Here is a 21,392-nt window from a genome sequence, read left to right as displayed (position 1 = left end):
ACCATATGGAAAGAGACCCAAAATTCTCTCTTACAGGCTTCTTCTCGCATGAAGAGATTCGCAGATAAGAAAAGAAGAGCTCCTCCCATTTTTTCCCCTGGAGACAAGGTATGGCTCTCCGCTAAATATGTCCGTTTCCGTGTCCCGAGCTATAAGTTGGGACCACGCTATCTTGGTCCTTTTAAAGTTTTGTGTCAAATTAATCCTGTCTCTTACAAACTTCTTCTTCCTCCTTCTCTTCGTATCCCTAATGCCTTTCACGTCTCTCTTCTTAAACCTCTCATCCTCAACCGTTTTTCTCCTAAATCTGTTCCTCCCACTCCTGTTTCCGGCTCCTCGGACATCTTCTCTGTCAAAGAGATTTTGGCCTCTAAAAAGGTCAGGGGAAGAACTTTTTTTTTAGTGGATTGGGAGGGTTGTGGTCCAGAAGAGAGGTCCTGGGAACCTGAGGACAATATCCTGGACAAAAGTCTGATCCTCAGGTTCTCAGGCCCCAAGAAGAGGGGGAGACCCAAGGGGGGGGGTACTGTTACGCCGAGCGCTCCGGGTCCCCGCTCCTCCCCGGAGCGCTCGCTACACTTCCCTCACTGCAGCGCCCCGGTCGGTTCCACGGACCCGGGGCGCTGCGTTACCACCTCCGGCCGGGATGCGATTCGCGATGCGGGTAGCGCCCGCTCGCGATGCGCACCCCGGCTCCCGTACCTTACTCGCTCCCCGTCAGTTCTGTCCCGGCGCGCGCGGCCCCGCTCCCTAGGGCGCGCGCGCGCCGGGTCTTTGCGATTTAAAGGGCCACTGCACCGCTGATTGGTGCAGTGGTTCCAATTAGTGTTTACACCTGTGCACTTCCCTATATCACCTCACTTCCCCTTCACTCCCTCGCCGGATCTTGTTGCCCTAGTGCCAGTGAAAGCGTTCCTTGTGTGTTCCTTGCCTGTGATTCCAGACCTTCTGCCGTTGCCCCTGACTACGATCCTTGCTGCCTGCCCCGACCTTCTGCTACGTCCGACCTTGCTTCTGTCTACTCCCTTGTACCGCGCCTATCTTCAGCAGCCAGAGAGGTTGAGCCGTTGCTAGGGGATACGACCTGGTCACTACCGCCGCAGCAAGACCATCCCGCTTTGCGGCGGGCTCTGGTGAAAACCAGTAGTGACTTAGAACCGATCCTCTAGCACGGTCCACGCCAATCCCTCTCTGGCACAGAGGATCCACTACCTGCCAGCCGGCATCGTGACAGGTACATTCACACGGTCGGGTTTACAGTGAGTTTCTCACTGGGAGTCTGAGCTGTGGCGGAAAATTTGCCGCATCTCAAACTTGCAGCAGAAAACTAGCTGTAAACCCGCCCGTGTGAATGTACCCTGTACATTCACATGGGGGGGGGGACAAAACTCCAGCTGTTGCAAAACTACAACAGGCCTCACCTCTTGCTGTATCCTGCCACCTGCACCGCCGGGACCATTGCCGCTGCTGTCACCGCTCCTGCCACCGGGACTGCCACCGCTGCTCCTGAGGGGAACCCCGCCGGACCAGGGAAAGGTAGGAGACCCCCGTCGGCCCCGATCTCCGCCCCGATCGCCGCCCAGAAGTACAGTGATTGATCTGTCGTTCTGACCGATCAGTCACATGATCGTGAGGTGGCACCCGTGCCATCTCATTTCTGCTGGGTAAGGGTGAATGGGGCTTTTTTTCCGGGTCACCAGAGACCCGATTGACCCAGAATTGCCACAAATCACTGGTCTGAATTGACCGGCCATTTGCGGCAATCGCAGGCATGGGGGGGGGGGGTCAGGATCCCCCTGGACATTTGCACAGGTATCCCATTCCCCACCCAGCATGCGGCAGTGACCGGAATTCCCATGGGCGTACAGGTATGCCTGGGTCTCTAACTACCAGGAAGCCAGGTACCCATACGTCCTGGGTCCTTAAGGGGTTAAAGGAATACTTTGGTGGGAAACATTTTTTTAAATCAACTGGTGCCAAAGGTTAAACAGATTTGTAAATTACTTTTATTTGAAAGTCTTAATCCTGCCAGTACTTATCAGTTGCTCTATGCTCCACAGGAAGTTGTATAGTTCTTTCCTGTCTGATTACATTGCTCTCTGCTGACACTCTTTTTATTATAAATATATAAAACTTAACAAAACCGAAAAACAGGCTTAACTAGCAATAACAAAGCACAACACAACAAAACCTGCCTAACCGGCCAGCCCAGCTTAGCTAATCTAACAAAACACATAACATTATACCTACATATAAATTACCTACATATAAATTATGAAAAATACTATCACACACACACACACATACCCACGCATTCTTTACATAAACATAAAAATAGCTTTACTTAGCTTTAAACTAAACAACCAAACTTGGTAAAAACTCAACTGCACATTACATTCACAACTAACATCCACCCTTTTTTTTTTTTTTTTTTTTTTTTTTTTTTTATAATTTTTTTTTTTTTTACTTTTTTATTTTATTCATACACATATACATATATATATATATATATATATACATACATACACATATCTACATATATATATATACATACATACACACTTTTTTTTTTTTTTTATAATTTTTTTTATTTTTTTTTACTTTTTTATTTTATTCATACACATATATATACATATATATATATATATATACATATATATATATACATACACACATCTACACATACATATACATACATATACTTTTTTTTTTTTTTTTTTTTTATCTACACTACCATAATATAACCAATATTTAAAGTAATATAAAAATGCTAACTAAATCTGATCCGACTGCCTATCCCCATCCCCTCATAAAATAAAATAATCAATCCATACTATATAATAATATATACAATACAAATATAAAAATACAAATACATAACCTAAATGCAAATATATACATAAGCCATATACACCAAAAACCAAACTATACATCTACAAAACACATGACATCCTACACTAGTCTAACCCATCACCCACACAACCACCCACCTTGACATGGGTCAGAGTCCATAGTCCATGGATATCCAGTCCAGTCCATAACTGACCCATGCAAGCCCCTCCAAACATCCACCAACCCACCAATTCCCCCACCCAACCTAATCTATACCCAAACCAACTATACAAATACAACTTCAAAACACAACATAACATCATATACAAATACAAAACAATACAACCCACCTTAGGCCCAAGTTCGGTCGCCTGTAAGCCCTTTAGGCAATACATATTCTGAAAACAAAACAAAAAGACTAGGGTGTACATGCATAGCCCACCACCAGGAAGAAGGATGGCAATCCTGATATTACTTTTTTAAACTCTCTCCACTAACGTTTCCCTTCGACTCACCCTACCGTTATCCCTTCAACAAACTGACCCTGCACTCACCCTCTCTCTGTCCCTATATTGCTATCCCTAACCAGAAACAGGGGTACTCTACCCAAGAGGTCTAGTACCTAGGGCACATCAAATGAAAAACCTCTCCACAGGAGAGAAGCCCTACTGTTACCAAGACTGCCATACTCCAAAGACCTGATCTTCCCGAGGTCACCGGTGATGTTCCTACAGACCTCCACCTCGGAGAGGACTTTCCGCTGTGTAGATACTAGACACCGTGTATTCCACGTGTAGTACCTAACCACTAAACTGACTACAAATAAAGTGCCCCGGTCTCGGCCACCCAGGTTCCTGAATGCCCCATAAGCCCACTCCGGATAGGTAAGGCCAGCAAGGTGACTCCAGCCAATGGAAGCGCCCACCCGGTTGTAGACCCCTACATTAAAAGGACAATGAAGCAGGAAATGGTCCATGCTTTCCAGCGTGTCCCCGGACTCTTCTCGGGGACATCCCCGGTCATCAGAGCTCCTACACTTCAAATTGTCCTTTACATATAGCTTCCCCTGAAAGCAGCGCCAGGCCAAGTCCCAAAACTTCTGGGGGATCCTTTTCATGTTTAAAAGGTACAACCCCACCCTCAGATCCCGACCTGGGCAGTCCCTGAGCGCCAGAGGCTTCTGGAAGTGGGTCAACAGAACCCGTTTGTCAAGGAACTGCCTTGACTGGGTCCTGATCTCCCACACTCCCAGACCCCACCGACGTATCGCCTTCAGAGTCGGGGTAGCATAAGCCGGAAGATATCCGTGTGGCGTACGGAGGTCCTTCACTCGCCCTCCTCTCTCCCATTCCTGGAAGAAAGGCCGAAACCATTCCCTGCAGGAGAGTACCCACGGAGGAGCCCTCTCTGACCAGAGGTTTGAGATGTTAGCTTTCAAGAAGGTGTTTGTTAAGAACACCACAGGGTTTACCATAGATAAACCCCCTAGTCTCCTCGTGCGGTACGTAACCTCCCTCTTGACTAGGTTCATCCTGTTTCCCCATAACAGTTGGAAAAACAGGCTGTAGATCTTAGTGTAGTAAGCCTCTGGCAAGATACATACGCTGCCCAGATAGATAAACAAGGGGAGCAGGTACGATTTGATCAGGTGTACCCTTTCCCTGAGGGTCATAGACCAACCCTTCCACTGGTTCACCTTCTGAGTGGCATCCTGGAGCTTACCATCCCAGTTTTTGGTGGAATAATCATCCTGACCGAATGTGATGCCCAAAACTTTTGCTGACTCTTGGGGCCCTGGAAGGGTGTCCGGGAGATCAAACGTGGGATCTCCCCCTCCCAGCCAGAGACTCTCACACTTATCCCGGTTGATCTTAGACCCGGATGCCTCCGAGTAGCGGTCCACTTCTGACATCACCACATCGACCTCCTCTCTCAAGGACACGAAAATGGTGACATCATCAGCGTACGCCACTACTCTCTGGGGGACATCCAGCTCCACCAGACTCATCCCGACTCCCGCCAACGGCCCACAATCTACCCTCCTGACGAAGGGATCGATTGCGAACACGTATAAAAGCGGGCTCAAAGGACAACCCTGACGGACTCCGGACCCCACCTCAAAAGAGCGGCCAGACCACCCGTTCACTAGCGGGAAACTCTCTGCCCCTGCATACAAGATCTTAAGCCAATTAACAAAAGTACTCGGTAAGCCATATCTCAGGAGGACAGACCAGAGGTACTCATGGTTCACCCGATCAAATGCTTTGGCCTGATCCAAGGACAGCAAGTACCCCTTCCAGAGACCCGCACTACTCCGCTCCACTGCCTCCCTGACACTAAGGACCGCACTTAAGGTGCTTCGGCCTGGAACAGAGCAGTGCTGGGCCCCCGAAAGGAGCCGGGGTGCAAACTTCACCAGCCGATTAAACAGTATCTTGGCCAGAAGTTTCCTGTCCGTATTGAGAAGAGCTATGGGCCTCCAATTCTCAATACGGCTGGGATCTTTACCCTTTGACAGGAGAATCAGGGCTGACCTCCTCATTGACTTCGGCAGAGTGCCCGAGGAGAGACACTCATTGAATACCTCAGTCAAGAGGGGAGCTAAAGACTCCTTAAAGGTCCTGTACCACTCGGATGTTAAGCCATCCGGACCTGGCGACTTCTTAGGGGCGAGCCCCTCGATCGCCAGTCTCACTTCCTCTTCCCTGATTTCTACTGCCAAAACATCAAGAGAAGGGTCTACCCCTGGCTCAGGAATGGTTTCAGCCAGGAAAACCGACATCTTGTCTCGATCCAGATCCTTCCTCCCCAAGAGGTGCGAGTAGAAGGATCTGACAACCTCCAAGATCCCTGATCTGGACCGATTCAGAGATCCTGTACTATCAATCAGTCCTGAAATGACTTTACTACTCACTGACATCTTACAGTTTCTGTAAGGGTCGGGCGAGCGGTACTTCCCGAAATCCCTCTCAAAAACCAAAGATGCGTGCCTATCGTACTGACACCTCATCAGCAAGGATTTCACTCTGGAGATATCCTCTCGGCTACCTCCAGTCGAGACAAGGAGCTCGAGTTTCCTCCTCAGACCCTGATACAGGCGATACCTGTTCAGGGACCTGAGGCTTGAGAGCTGGCGGAAGAACCCCGCAACCCGCTTCTTGAATATCTCCCACCACTCCAGCTTATTACTACAGAGGCCCAGTAAAGGTACCTGACTCTGAAGAAAATCCTCAAAGGACTGTCTCACCTCTGCTTCCTCCAGGAGGGACGAATTCAGCTTCCAATAACCTTTACCCATCCGGGGGGTCTCTGAAACATTCAGGGAAAACAAAATCATACAGTGATCGGAGAACTCCACCTCAACCACGGACACTGCGGAAGAGACGGCTTCCTCCTTTAAATAAAACCTATCTATCCTAGACCTGCGACTACCTTGATGATAGGTGAAACCCGCGTGGCCCGAGGGGCTCCGGATGTGGGCGTCCTCTAGGCGAGCTTCTCTAGCTATGCTAATCAGTGCCACACTATCGCAAGTCAGCGGACCATTGGAGCCTCTCCTATCTTGGGACCTCGTGACATTATTGAAGTCCCCTCCAAAGATCACTTGCCGACTCGTAAAAAGAAAGGGCTTAATCCTCATAAAGAGATCTTTGCGGCCCCACTTGGTTTGTGGGGCGTAGATGTTAATGAGCCGGAGCTCTTGTCCCTTCATGAGGACATCTAAGATCAGGCACCTCCCCATTTCTAACTCAATAACCCGTCTGCATTCAACTGGAGCGGTAAAAAGGACCGCCACCCCACTATACGGCTCAGCCGCAAGAGACCAGTGGGAGGGACCGCGCCTCCACTCTCTTCTGGCTTTTACCAGAGAGGCTAGATCTGACAACCTGGTCTCTTGTAAAAATAAAATGTCGGCTTCAACACGGCCGAGAAAATCAAAGGCTGCGAATCTAGCCGTATCCGACTTAATGCTGGCGCAGTTAATAGATGCCAGCGTCAGTGGGGTGAGTGCCGCCATCCTGGGTGATTGAGTTAGATGGCCTCACCCCTTATACCTTCTTCCTCTCCTTCCCTCTATCCCCATCTGAATCAGAGGAAGACCCTTTACCCCTTTTTAGGCTCAGAGACATATCCATCCCAGGATCTTTACCTCTGGCATCTGGTGTTACCTCCACCCCTGAGGAAACTGTCCCAGAGGAAGGAGGCTCGGCACCTCCTGGAGGCCGCACTGCTTCCTGAACCTCAAGAGGAGGAGGGAAGGTAGTATCCCCGAGGGCCTCATACCGATTTGAATGGACGATCAGAGGGTCGGAGACTGAATTGTTCCTTCTATGGTCTGAGGCTACAACTGAAGAGGAGGATGGCGCCACCTTACTCTTACCCTTTTTCCTCCTCTTCTTTTTCTGGCCACCATTTACTGTCTGCCCCTCCTCCTCCTCCTCATCCACAGTTTCGGATTCAGAGGCATGACTGGAGGAAGGAGCATCTTGACCTTCTTCCCTACGCAGTCTCCCCATCTCCTCGTCCAGTTTGGCCTCACCCAAAGCCTCAGAGTTATTCTGACCTCCTTCTGAGCCAGTGTCTGGAGTGGGACCCCGAGCTACCCCTGGCACCTGGGCATTCTCAAGGGCCCTCTCCAACCTGCGCTTCTCCTCTCGCCTCCGCATAGAGGGGGTCTTATGTTTTTCCTTCACTGGCTTTGGTGCCCCCTCTCCTCCACTGGTCCCTTCCCCCGCCGGGGCAACCGTTAGGCTTTCCCCAGACGGGGCGGTCACAGCATTAGAGAACGAGCGCGGACACCGGCTGAACGGGTGACCTAAGTCACCACACAAGTTACACCGAATCTGTCCACAGGTGGCCGCCAGGTGACCCACCCCACAGCAGAGGGCGCATATCTGCTGAGTGCAGTTGGCACTAAAGTGGTTTGGGTCACCACACCTGTGGCACAGCTTCGGCTGCCCCTGGTAGAAGATCTGAATCCTGTCGCGTCCCAGGAAGGCGGCCGAAGGGATGTGGGTGACCGTGTTCCCTGAACGCCTGAGACGGACGGAAAACATCCAGGCCCCTGACCATATATTGTGCTCATCAAAGTTCTTCCGGGGGATGTCCGTCACCTCCCCGTACCTGCCCAACCAGGTCATAATGTCATAACAAGAAAGTGACTCGTTACGTGTCAAAACGGTCACTTTCTTTACCATACTCTGGCGAGATACCGCTTTTACAGCGAAATCTCGCCATCCGGGCTCGTTTTTCATCAGCTCATAATTAGACCAAAAGAGATTTAGTCCCTCCGGCCTAACAAAGCTGACGTCAAACTCGGAGGAGCCGAAGGGGTGAATCAGGGCAAAGATGTCCCTAGCCCTGAAACCCATCTGGAAAAGAAGCTCCACCACCTTGCCCCTTTGGGGGCACGCATCTTCGCCTTTCCAGACCAGACGGGCCACATTCCTGCGACCTATCTCCTGCCCGGGTGTCTGGAGGGACCATACGGTCTCCCCATTCCTCTCTCGGAACGCTCCCAGACCATGTCTCTCCACCCAAAAAGACAGGTCCATCTCCTTTCCCTCTACCTGGAGCGTCCTTTCTCCTCTCTTCAGTGCCTCCAGGAGGCGCCGTTGCAACTGACCGTCACCAGATGCAGGAGGTAAAGATCCCACTGAACCCCCAGCCGCCACACTCGCATAACTCCTGGCGACCGGGGGGGCAGCCGGACCAGACACCGTCCCTATGTCCCTGCCTAGGCCACCTGTACTGCCACAAAAGCCACTACCACTCCTCCCATCTGCACCACTACCACTCCTCTCATTCACACCACTACCACTCCTTCCATTCACTCCACTACCACTCCTCCCATTCACTCCACTACCACTCCACCCATTCACACCGCTACCACTCCTCCCATCTACACCACTACCACTCCTCCCATCTGCACCACTACCACTCCTCCCATCTACACCACTACCGCTCCTCCCATCTGCACCACTACCACTCCTCCCATCTGCACCACTACCACTCCTCCCATCTGCACCACTACCACTCCTCCCATCTGCACCACTACCACTCTTCCCATCTACACCACTACCACTCCCACATACACCCCTCTCATCCACAGCACTACCACTCTCATCATTCACACTCTTTGTATTTACATTGCTTTCATTTACAGTATATATGGGATCAGCAGCTGCTTCACCCACTACCTCTGGGCTGGCCTGGATGTGTTTTAGCTTGGGCTTCTTGCTCCTTCTTAGGTCACCGGCGGCTGCCGACACTGACTCCTCCTCTATACGAGACGCCACCGTAGACGTCAAATCCCGAGGCTGCCCCTCCGGGCGCACCTCCACCCCTCCTTCTGCCACTGATGTGCAGGGACTCCCCTCCCTATCAGGGGAGATCCCTGCAGCATCCGCGCTACACACTGCGCCCGACCGCACAGGCTCAGCAGTAGGTCCCGGTGCCTGGACACTCCCCCCCCTCTCAGGGGAGTGCCCTGCAGAGCTGGTGACATTGCCCACAATACTCGGGGAACCGCTCCCCTTGCACACTGCCGCATAACTACTGCCCACCATTAGCCCGTCCTGCTCTTCCCTACCAGCAGGACGCATGACTGTAGCACCCGCGGCCATGTTGGATGCAGCACTGTACCCCCCGTGCTGGTCCCGTTCCACAGCAGAAGCGGGATCTGGCAGGGTGGGGGGCCCAGCAGCCTGAACCAACTTTTCAGGTAGCCCAGACTGCTGGATAGGAGAGAAAACAAACTTCACTTGCTTCCCAGCCTTTTTCTTCTTCTTTTTCTTCCTTTTATTCTCCTCAGGGCCCAGGTCCTGGCCAAAACTGAAATTTTCCAGACGGGTGGGTGACTCCTGCATCACTATGGCCCGCAGGAGCCCCCCACCGACCGGGCTGCTGTCACCGCCATCACTGCTGTCACTTTCCTCTGAGGTGGTTGGTAAGGCGACTTGGGCAGGGTTAATATATTCTGCACTTGGGGTGACAGAGGTCTTAGGGGTACATGGGGTATCACACACATCGCCCTCACTCTCATCACCCTCACTGCCGCCATCTCCCTCACCACCTTCCTCCATCTTCTCCTCTGTATCAAACAGGCATTCTTCCTCCCCCTGACTATCCTCTTCCTCCTTCACAGGGGTCTTCATGATTTTATAGCGGTCGTTATTTTTTAACTTTTCCTTAAATATACCCGCTCCCTCTACGATCTGCATTCGGGCTCTCACCACCTCCTGCTCCTCTGCCTTCAGTTCACACACCCTGGCAGCAAACTTAGCCCTCATGGCCTTGGCAGAGTTATCTGTCTGGTAGCGAGCAAACTTCAGATCTTCCCTTAACACCTTCAGCTTCTTTCCCAGCTGCTCATATTCCACCAGCTTTGCCTGCATGCGGGATCCAAAGGTGGCAAGCGACTCCCTGGGTCCCTTCACCCCCCATTGCTGGGGTTCCATAACAACAGTCCCTGAAGACATAACTGTAATTTTCTTACCGGACGCCTTGCGGTTTCCAGCGACGGACGGGGGAGTGGGCTCCACATTACTGCGGAGCCTGCTGGATCTTCTCACCCCGTCCTGAGAATCGGCCGTAGCTCTCTCACTCCCACCCCCCTCCGGCCTAGTTCGAGGGGTGGAAGTCTGGGGCTCCATAGCAGGAGGTTCTCCCAAGGAGGCTGCCACCCTCCTGGGAAAAAGGCTGTAGGAAAATCTGCTTCAATCCCCTCTCTCTGGAAAGCCCTGGAAATCAGACACACCCAACAGCTGCTGTGTTCCACAGGAAGTGCTCTCTGCTGACACCTCTGTCCGTGTCAGGAACTGTCCAGAGCAGGAACAAATCCCCATAGCAAACCTCTCCTGCTCTGAGCTGCTGCCCCTTTATTCTACAGATTGGTGAGGGTTTTAGAATATTTTTCATCTCAAGGGTACGTTCTCAAGGGTACGTTCACACATACAGAATCTGCGGCAGATTTTTGCTGCAGCTGATTTTGCAAGCCATTGAAGTTAATGGGTAGCAAAATCAGCTGCAGAAAATATGCAGTAGATCCTGTACGTGTGAACATACCCTAAGGAGGTATTTTAAATTGTAATTTATATGGGACGTCATTAGTAGCTTCAAAAGTTGTCCATCAACTGATTTTAAAAAGAAATGGTCACCAGTCCCTGATCTTTGCAGTCACATTCCATTCAAAAGAAATTCAGGCATAGTGGCAGCCGAATAAGTATGCTCAGCTCTTCACATATACTCCTTTCACTGAGGGCAAGGACTATGGACCTTTACTTGACAAACCATAAAGGTTGCTCATGTGAATTGTCAATAAAGATTGTACCTTTTAAATTATATTAAGATTTTTTTGCACAGCTGTTCCCTCAGTTGACAGCTATAGCAAATCTATTAAGAATTGTTTGCATTACTTCTTCCTGGGACCATATAAACAAGCACATCTCAGTTTAGAGTTCCTTCTAGCACCAGACAAACAGCTCTATACCTCTAATATGGCTTACTAAGCTTATGTATTTCTTATTTCCCTTTTAACAAAAAAACAAAGGAAGCGTTGGCAAACACTGCAAACAAATAAAATCCTGCGCACACTAAGTATAACATGATGTACATTTTAGTATTTTTTAGCTCAAATATTTATAGTTCAATCCAATATAAATAAGTGTTTATATATCTAGTTTTATGTAATATATGTGAGTTTTAAATATATGATACAAACAAAGTATTATACTGATGTTCTAATATACCTGCACTGCAGTTCGATTTTATTTGTATTACCAATAACCAATTTAAAAATATTAAAGAGGTTGTCCAGTGAAAGTTATTACTTTACAATTTTCCTCAGCCTGCTTAATAGGACAAAAACTTTAACTCACCTTCCTCCATTCACTTGTAGCTTTGGTATCAGAATGCCCCGTCTCTGGCCGGTCTCCACTCACAGACCAAGCTGGAACTGTAGACATTATGTCACAGTACTGTTCAACCAATACTGCCCGCAGTGAGGTGCCACCTTGGCCAGGCAAGCAGCACTGTCAGTTCTCCACAGCTGTAGATGCTATACTCTGCAGCTCGGGGGAAAGCAGTGTCACTGGTCGGAGATGGGGTGCCCAGATACCGGAGCTACAAGGGAGCAGAGGAAGACAAGTTTAAGTTTTTGTTTTTTTTATTAGTCAAACTAGGGTCAATTATAAAATATATTAATTATTGTATAATAACACATCTTAAACTGGCCACCCCTTTAATATCCAACTTTGTTTCTATTTGATAAATTCAAATAATTTCATTGGGAATATTTGGTACATGAATTGACCAAAATTCATATCTATTTCTCCAAAATTGTTGATTTTATTAAATATAGACAAAGTAAAAAATAAAATACTGTTCAGTCATTTGACCTGCGAACATATGTTTTTTTTCAAGGTCATGAAATAATCAGTTGTGTTATTTTTATTTTTATTGTTTTAGGATTTTTTTTCTCTTTTTTTGTAAAATCAATCTGTGGGTAAGGATCTGTGGTAACTGTGTAGCTGTGTCAACTCAAATTATCTAAGATGGATTTTTGATGACTGCAATGATCACATCGGGATCTTACATACTACCTAAACCACTTAACAAAGATAGCAATTCAGACTCTCATCAAGGTCCCAGTTGTGCAATGTCAAGGCTTTATCTTGTACGTGCAAATCATACCCTAGTACAAATTACAAGTTAGAATGCATGATGTTACATTATGTGAAACACAGTTAAGTGTACTTGTTTTGTGATTCCATTCTATGTTTGGCTAGCGCAAGCCAGTCATTACAACTGAGAACTTCTTGAAAAACAAAGTTGCGTTGTAATTTTGTTATAGGATTGCTTGCTAATGTAAAGGGCTGTTTGATATATGGCGTCAATAAACCATTACAACTCTATACTTAACATTTCCTAAAACAGATTCTATAATTCTATGTTTGTATTTCCTGCTGAATACCATATGTATTTCTCAGTTAAAGCAGAAAATTCAGTTTTCAAAGAATAATTTAAAAATATTTAGCTTTCATTTTGCTCTTTTTAAGTAAATGTATAATAGTGTATAAATGTATGTGTGTGTGTGTGTGTGTGTGTGTGTGTATAGGCGGGTGTGGGGAAAATGCAGCAAATAAAAGGGGTTATCCACCATAAGGTGATTTTAGTACATACCTGCCAGGCTATCTGGGTATTTCCTGTTGGAGTTTGGTCTCTTAAACTACACATCCCATAGTTCCATGCTTGTAAGTAGGAAGTTACATTCCTCCCTCCCACACATCAGCCACCCCACTCATTGCAGCACAAATAAGCTCAAAAGATCAGTGTTTTCTAATCAGAGTGCCTACAGCTGTTGCAAAACTATCTCTCTGTTGCTCCACCCATTGAAGCAGGACTGGCTCCCTTTATACACCTGACTAGTGATGTCAGGTCTCGAAGCACTGCAACCTAGGAAATCCTCACAAATGGGTCATTTTTATGCTGTTAAAAATAAATATTAAATATTAAAAATCACATAAGAATTGCGAGAAAACCGTCACATACAGGTACAGACACTATATTATGAACTACACTAACTTTACAGCCCCTGTAGCATCATCAAATAAAAATAAAATCTGGAATACCCCTTTAAGAATGCCTTCACATATAGAAGTGGATGAACAGAAGAGAAATCAATATTTGGTTTGACAATCATTTGCCTTCAACACAGCATCAATTCTTTTAGGTATATCTTCACACACTCATTGAATGAACTCAGCAGGGAAGTTGGTCAAAAAATGTTAGAGAAATGACAACAGATCTTCTGTGGATGTAAGCTTGCACAAATCCTTCTGTTTCTTCATGTAATTCCAAACAGACTCTGTAGGGGGCATTTCCTCATTTCCAGGACTATTTGTTCTTCTTTATACTGCAGAAAGGGGTATTCCAGTCGAAAACTTTTTTTATATACATCAACTGGCTCCGGAAAGATAAACAGATTTGTAAATTACTTCTATTAAAAAATCTTAATCCTTCCAATAGTTCTTAGCTTCTGAAGTTTTCCGTCTAACTGCTCAATGATGATGTCACGTCCCGGGAGCTGTGCATGATGGGAGAATATCCCCATAGGAACTGCACAGCTCCTGGGACGTGAGTCCTCAGAAAGCAGTTAGAAAGAAAACAGCAACTCAACTTCAGAAGCTAATAACTATTGGAAGGATTAAGATTTTTTAATAGAAGTAATTTACAAATCTGTTTAACTTTCCGCAGCCAGTTGATATATATATAAAAAAAAAAGTTTTGGCCTGGAATACCCCTTTAATGACACTGTATGTTTGGGGTCATTGTCCTCTTGCACAGAACAGTTGGAACAAATCAGATACCTCCCTGATGGTATTGCATGATTAATAAGCATCTGCCTGTATTTCTCAGCATTGAGGACATCATTATTCCTAACCAGATCCAAAATTACATTTGCTGAAATGCAGTCCCAAACTTGGCAGGAACCTCCATCATGCTTCACTGTTGCCTGCAGATGCTTATTGTTGTATCCTTCAGCAAACAAACTGCCTCCTGTTATAGTCAAATATTTCAAATGATGACTCTTCAGTCCAGAGCACCTGCTGACATTTTTTCAATTCCTGTGTTTTCATATATAGTTAATGTTACTTGGCCTTGTTTTCACACAAAATATATGACTTTTGGCAACAATACTTCAATTAATACCACTTTCTGACAGAATTTTCAAAACAGTGCATGGACATACCAAGGTCCCACTGCTTTCTGCCAGTTCTGAGCTGAGGGCAGCGCTGGACATCTTCCAATTATGAAAGGAATTAAGCATGATGGGGGGGATTTATCAAAACCTGTGCAGAGGAAGAGTGGTGCAGTTGCCCATAGTAACCAATCAGATTGCTTCTTTCATTTTCCACAGGCCTCTAAAGAGGCCTGTGGAAAATGAAAGAAGCAATCTGATTGGTTGCTATGGGCAACTGCACCACTCTTCCTCTGCACAGGTTTTGATAAATCTCCCCCGATGTGTCTATTATATGTTTCACTAAGTTTTCTTGCCTGATCACTGTATCTATGGTCCTCGATAATGCCCGATTCTTAGTGTTTTTTCAAAGAAGCTTGAATGGCACATCTTGGAACCCCACTCTTTCCCTGGGAGAGACCTTGTTGATGCAGTATAACTACTTTGTTTCTTGTTGCTTTGCTCTTGCCATGGTGCATAACCTGTGACATGAATATGTCTTCCACAGCCTCCCCTCCCCAGCCTCCCCTCCCCTCCCCGTTTCTCACCCAGTTTTAAGCTTCCCACACATGTTCCTGTTTCAGTTACTGACTCTGTTTTAAGCTAAATGTTTGTAGGCAAACGATGGTCACATTAAATATTGACCAGATATCACTTTGCATTTTGTTAATTTACACTTGTATTTTATAAAGCATTCTTACTTTGCAGCATTTTTTTTTGTACCAACCTAAAAAGTGTGCACCATAAAATCAGCAGTAATCTATGGAGGAATCATGCAGCCAATGCCTCCACCAGTGAAATAAAGGGTAGTATTGGGTCCATTTAAATTATCTGAATGTCCATGTGATTTAAAGGGGTTCTCCAGTGCTTACACATCTTATCCCCTATCCAAAGGATAGGGGATAAGATGCCTGATCGCGGGAGTCCCGCAGCTGGGGACGCCCGCGATCATGCACTCGGCACCCCCTTTGTAATCAGTCCCGGAGCGTGTTTGCTCCGGGTCTGATTACGGGCGACTACAGGGCCGGCGCCGTGTGGCGTCACGCCTCCGCCCCCGTGTAACGTCAAGCTCCACCCCTCAATGCAAGCCGACGGGAGGGGGAGTGATAGGGATAAGATGTGTAAGCACCGGAGAACCCCTTTAAAGACATAGCAGAGTGTGTGGTTTTCCCAGTTGCTGAACAACATTTTATTATGTGCTGCACATGACTTCATAAATTTGTTAAAATAACAGGAAGTCCCTGAATAGTGCAAAAAATGTTGAATAGAATAGAACGTTGAAAGGATAAATTCAGTGTACCAAACGATGCCCCCTGCAGACCACAGCAAGAGAAAGGACAAATCCAGTGCAGACAACATCAAAATTGTGCAAAATAAAAATAACTTTTACGCAATTTTGCCAGCGTATGCCAGTTGTGACACCGTCATAGTTACGTTACACGAGTAATACTGCTAGAATTGTTGCCTTTTAGTTCTGCAGCCATAGAATTCAGCAAGTTTCAACCTTGTCACTGTTTGCATGTATTTCCTCCAGGGTCTTTAGTTTACAAGATCAACTACCTATAAGGACGACCTTGGTTACAAACATAGGTTGAAAGCTGAAGTGAGGATTAGAAAATTGTGAGCAATATAATTCTCTCCATAGCTGTTCATAATATGCCAGCACTAGGGTAAAATAATGTACAGCTATACATTTGCAGTTATAAAAGGAAACAAATGAATAGTATGTATTGCATATGTGTAGTGTATATATCACATTATAGGAAGCTGAAGTTTTCTTTGATGATAAACAAATCAAAAAATATTGCAGTATCTTGTAATATCTTTTTTATTGGACTAAAAGAATCTTGTAGAGACAAGCTTTCGGGATTCCTCCCTTTATCAAGTCCAAAGCAAATTTACTTTGGACTTGATAAAGGAAGGAATCCCGAAAGCTTGTCTCTACAAGATTCTGTTAGTCCAATAAAAAAGATATTACAAGATACTGCAACATTTTTTAATTTGCATCTGCATCACTGGACTAATACGGATACTCAAATTTACTACATGATAAACTAATCTATTCCTGTATTCTTTTGTCCTTTAAGAAGTGTGCACTAAATCTTAATGAATATGTAACAGTAAGCGCTATATGGGACTTTTATAAGACACAGCGTGATTTAAAATAAGTGCATACCTGTGTAGTTGTATAGGAGAGTGCCACATATTAGCAATATAGAGGTACACAGGAACAGTGCATAGGCTCTAAATAGGGGCTGTGGATAAGAAAAAGAAAGTGCCGTATTGTACACTTGTGTGGCAGATAGCATATATACAGAAAAAACTATATGCAATAAAAGAAGGCACTATATACCTGTCTGTAATATCGGCATTTGCGCAAGTGGCTAAATAAAATGTAAATGCCGAGTGGTTCTCAGGTGGAGAGATTGCTGAGAAAAACAAAGTCTTATATGTTATATAGGCCACTGTAGCCAATACTAGTTTCCCGTTTCTTTATAGGTATATTTGTACCTGCGGTTTCCGTGCATTTCTTGTGCGGTAATTATTCAGATGCTGCTAAGTCCAAGAAAAAGTCTGCGCCCAATGTTGTGAGAGGTGAGAGGAGAATGCCTCGGCCAGCGGTGTCTCAACCATGGCTTTCTTGGTTCACAGTTGGGAGCAGTCTACAAGTCGGACCTGGTGCTGCTGTAATTTGGTTCCTGGTTTTGCTTATCATGCGCAGTTAGGCTAGTTGTTAGGTCCTGTACCATTTGAGTGCATTGGTGTGCGGGCTCAGGTATGTCCTTCATATAAGGATATACTGGCTAATGTCTCAATTTTAACATCAGTTTTGAGGGTTAGTTAATGTCATTGTTTACATCTACCACAATAGTGAACCTATATTGTCCACAAATGCAGGACCTCTACCCCAGCTCAAAGTGCATAACTGCACTTGGGGTTGAGGATCATCTGCCATTTTAGACCACATTGGTGGGTTGGTCCACAGTTAGTCTGATGGTGTTTGACTGTAAGTAGTGACTTCACTACCGTGGCTATAGAGGTCCAAAGTCCTTTCCAATGCGTTTCGGAAACAAAGAGGCGGTTTCCTTGATCGGACCCAACTTTTCCTTGGACTTAACAGCATCTGAATAACTACCAAAAAGGAAATGAATGGAAACAGCAGGTACAAATATACCTATAAAGGAACGGGAAACTAGTATTGGCTACAGTGGCCTATATAACATATAAGACTTTGTTTTTCTCAGCAATCTCTTCACCTGAGAACCACTCGTGATTTGCATTTTATTCAGCCACTTGCACAAATGCCGATATTACAGACAGGTATATAGTGCCTTCTTTTATTGCATATAGTTTTTATGTATATATGCTGTCAGCATTTATCTGCCACACAAGTGTACAATACGACACTTTCTTTTTCTCATCCCTAGACCCAATTTAGAACCTATGCACCGTTCCTGTGTACCTCTATATTGCTAATACACGGCACTCTCCTATACAACTGTACAGGTATGCCCTTATTTTAAATCACCCTGTGTCTTATAAAAGTTCCAATTGTTACATATTCATTAAGTACTTCTTATAGTTGTGTATGACATACGGGAATTCATACATTCAGTATAACAGCTTGATTGGGCACATCCACACATTACCACATACACTTTTTGCGCTATTGTTATATTGTATATTTAGTGCACTAAATCTCCCTATAGTAAATGTGTTGAATAGAAGTGTGGAGAATAGCAGCATCTATCTTGGCTATGGAGCTTACTTTACAATGTCTCCTTCCAGACCAATCACTCGTTTAATAATCTTCTGCTCTGGGTTCTTTGGAGACCTAAAAGAAGAAAAGGATATGATCATATAATCAATGATTAATGAAGCATCGGGAAATAAATGAAGAAGTGCTCAATAGGGCAGACAAAACAGAAATAGGTTTTTCACTCTTGTGTTGACATTGTATCAATCCACTTTAGGCTTCTTTGACATGATGTCAGATTATAATAAAGAAAAATGTAGCCTTACTTAATCAAATTTTACATACAGGTTCTGTGCGGCACCTGATCACTTATTATCTTAATATTATATAAAAACACAGGAAGGACATTTTATAAAGTAAAGCTTGCTTGGTATTTTGTTTTATCCTTATTGCCATATAAATTCTTGACATTCATCTGACACTCTGCATATAAAAACATTGCCAAAAGCTACGCATCAAAGAAAGATCAGTGAAGTGCTAACAATATAGTTACAAGGTAACAAGCAAACATAAAGCTCAAACCAGCATGATGGATGGATTGTGTGATCACCATGTTTAAATGTTAAGCGCTTAAATGGGCAACGGCATTTGCAGGAATTTTTTATATAATGTAGAAAACACTATATGTACATTTGTAATATACATTGGTTAATAAAAATTGTAATGGGTGGGTGGACGAGCAGGGCTCTGTACAATGAGGACAAGCAGGGCTCTGTGCACTAAGGACAAGCAGGGCTCTGTACACCGAGGACAAGCAGGGCTCTGTAAACCGAGAACAAGTAGGGCTCTGTACACTGAGGACAAGCAGGGCTCTGTGCAGTGAGGACAAACAGGGCTTTGTGCACTGAGGACAAGCAGGGTTCTGTATACTGAGGACAAGCAGGGCTCTGTACACTGAGAAAAAGCAGGGCTCTGTACACTGAGAACAAGCAGGGCTCTGTGCACTGAGGACAAGCAGAGCTCTGTGCAGTGAGGACAAGCAGAGCTCTGTGCAGTGAGGACAAGCAGGGCTCTGTACACTGAGGTCAAGCAGGGCTTTGTGCAGCAAGGACAAGCAGAGCACTAGACACTGAGGACAAGCAGGGCTATGTGCACTGAGGACAAGCAGGGCTCTGTACACTTAGAACAAGCAGGGCTTTGTACACTGAGGACAAGCAGGGCTCTGTACGCTGAGGACAAGCAGCGCTCTGTGCTCTGAGGATAAGCAGGGCTCTGTGCACTGAGGACAAGCAGGGCTCTGTACACTGAAGACAAGCTGGGCTCTGTACACTGAGATCAAACTGGGCTTTGTGCAGCAAGGATAAGCAGAGCTCTATGCACTGAGGACAAGCAGGGCTCTGTGTATTGAGGACAAGCATAGCTCTATGCACTGAGGACAAGCAGGGATCTGTACACTGAGGACAAGCAGGGCTCTGTACACTGAGGTCAAGCAGGGCTTTGTGCAGCAAGGACAAGCAGAGCTCTATGCACTGAGGACAAGCATAGCTCTATGCACTGAGGACAAGCAGGGCTCTGTACATTGAGGACAAGCAGGGCTCTGTACACTGAGGAAGAGTAGGGCTCTGTGCACTGAGGACAAGCGGGGTCTGTACACTGAGGACAAGCAGGGCTCTGTACACTGAGGACAAGCAGGGCTCTGTGACACACCCCAGCTTCACACAGCAGAATGATTGACAAGCCAGGAGCCTGCACAGAGCCCTGCTTAACCCAGGGACAAGACAAAAATTTTGCACTTAAAATATGCACATTTTTAATCTATGTATATTGCAAATATATATATATATATATATATATATATATATATATATATATATATATATATAATTTTATTATTTACACTATATAAAAAGTTTTTGCAAATGACAGGTACACTTTAAGTAATGGATTATACACTAAAAGGACACAAATGTTGCAACACCTTAAACCAACAGAAGCTTTCAAGACATCCCATTCTAAATCTAAAGGTATTAAAGGGGTATTCCGGCCCTAGACATCTTATCCCCTAACTAAAGGATAGAGGATAAGATGTCTGATCACGGGGGTCCCAACACTGTGGACCCGGCCATCTCTCCTGCAGCACCCCTGTCCTCAGCCTCACGGAGCGAAGATCGCTTCGTGTCTGATGACTCACGATACAGAGGCTGGAGTATCACAATGTCACACCCTGCCCCATCAATGCAAGTCTTTGGGAGGGGGTGTGGCGACCATCACGCCCCCTCCCATAGACTTGCATTGAAGGAGTGGGACATGACGTTACGAGGGGGGGCAGAGCCGTGACATTGCGATACTCCAGCTCCTTTATCGTAAGTCATCAGACACGATACATCTATCTTTGAATAGGGGATAAGATGTTTAGGGCCGGAGTACCCCTTTAATATTGGTCCCCACTTTGCAGTTATATCAGAATTCACTCTTCTGGAAGGACTTTCTATAAGATATGGCAGTGTGTCTACCTAAAGATCATTTGTTAGGTCAGACACAGGTTGAAGTTGGACATGCATGTAAGTACTCTTTAGATTAACCCCTTCCATCACAAATGATTATAAAGACAGATGTCATTGATAGGGGTTTAATTTCATATACCTGTGAAAATAAGACTGAATAAAAGACTTGAACTCAATGATTAAAAGGTGGGGCCCCATACTTTTGGCCATATAATGTGTACAGTATTTATTCAGCATTATTTTGAAAGGTTTGCTGATTGTATGTGAATACAGTGATTTTCCTTTTTTTTTTTTTTTTAAGTGTTTTACCATATAATAACATCATACAACTATGGGTAATATATTTGGGCTTTTTCAACATTTCTGCATGCTGACAAGTCCTGTTCATATCTGTTTAATACAACTTATTAAATAAGATGCTTTTAGGCTGTGTTCACACATTACAGTTTGGTACCATAAATTTTACAATAATATCAATATCACTGCCCTGAATTTGCACATTCCTGGTCGTCCTTCGGCAGCACAAACGAATGGGTTATAGGAGCCCTTTAACCCAGACAGAAGCTTGTATCTAGCAATACAATAACAATAATTAGGGTAATAGCTTTCACCTGGAAGT

The 21,392-nt window shown here is 45.5% G+C and overlaps 1 protein-coding gene across 1 annotated transcript in view; it reads right to left on the bottom strand.

The window, feature by feature from the left end:
- LOC130369128 (mitochondrial inner membrane protease subunit 2-like) overlaps positions 1 to 21,392 on the bottom strand; it is a 482,812-nt gene that overhangs the window by 372,128 nt on the left and 89,292 nt on the right. The window contains exon 2 of the mRNA XM_056573917.1: positions 18,342 to 18,407. The gene's annotated coding sequence lies outside the window, so the exon portion shown is untranslated. The remainder of the gene's footprint in view (positions 1 to 18,341; positions 18,408 to 21,392) is intronic.

Source organism: Hyla sarda, chromosome 4 (genome assembly GCF_029499605.1).
Source record: "Hyla sarda isolate aHylSar1 chromosome 4, aHylSar1.hap1, whole genome shotgun sequence".
In the NCBI taxonomy this organism is placed as follows: Eukaryota; Metazoa; Chordata; class Amphibia; order Anura; family Hylidae; genus Hyla; species Hyla sarda.
This window is presented reverse-complemented; position numbering and strand designations above follow the sequence as displayed.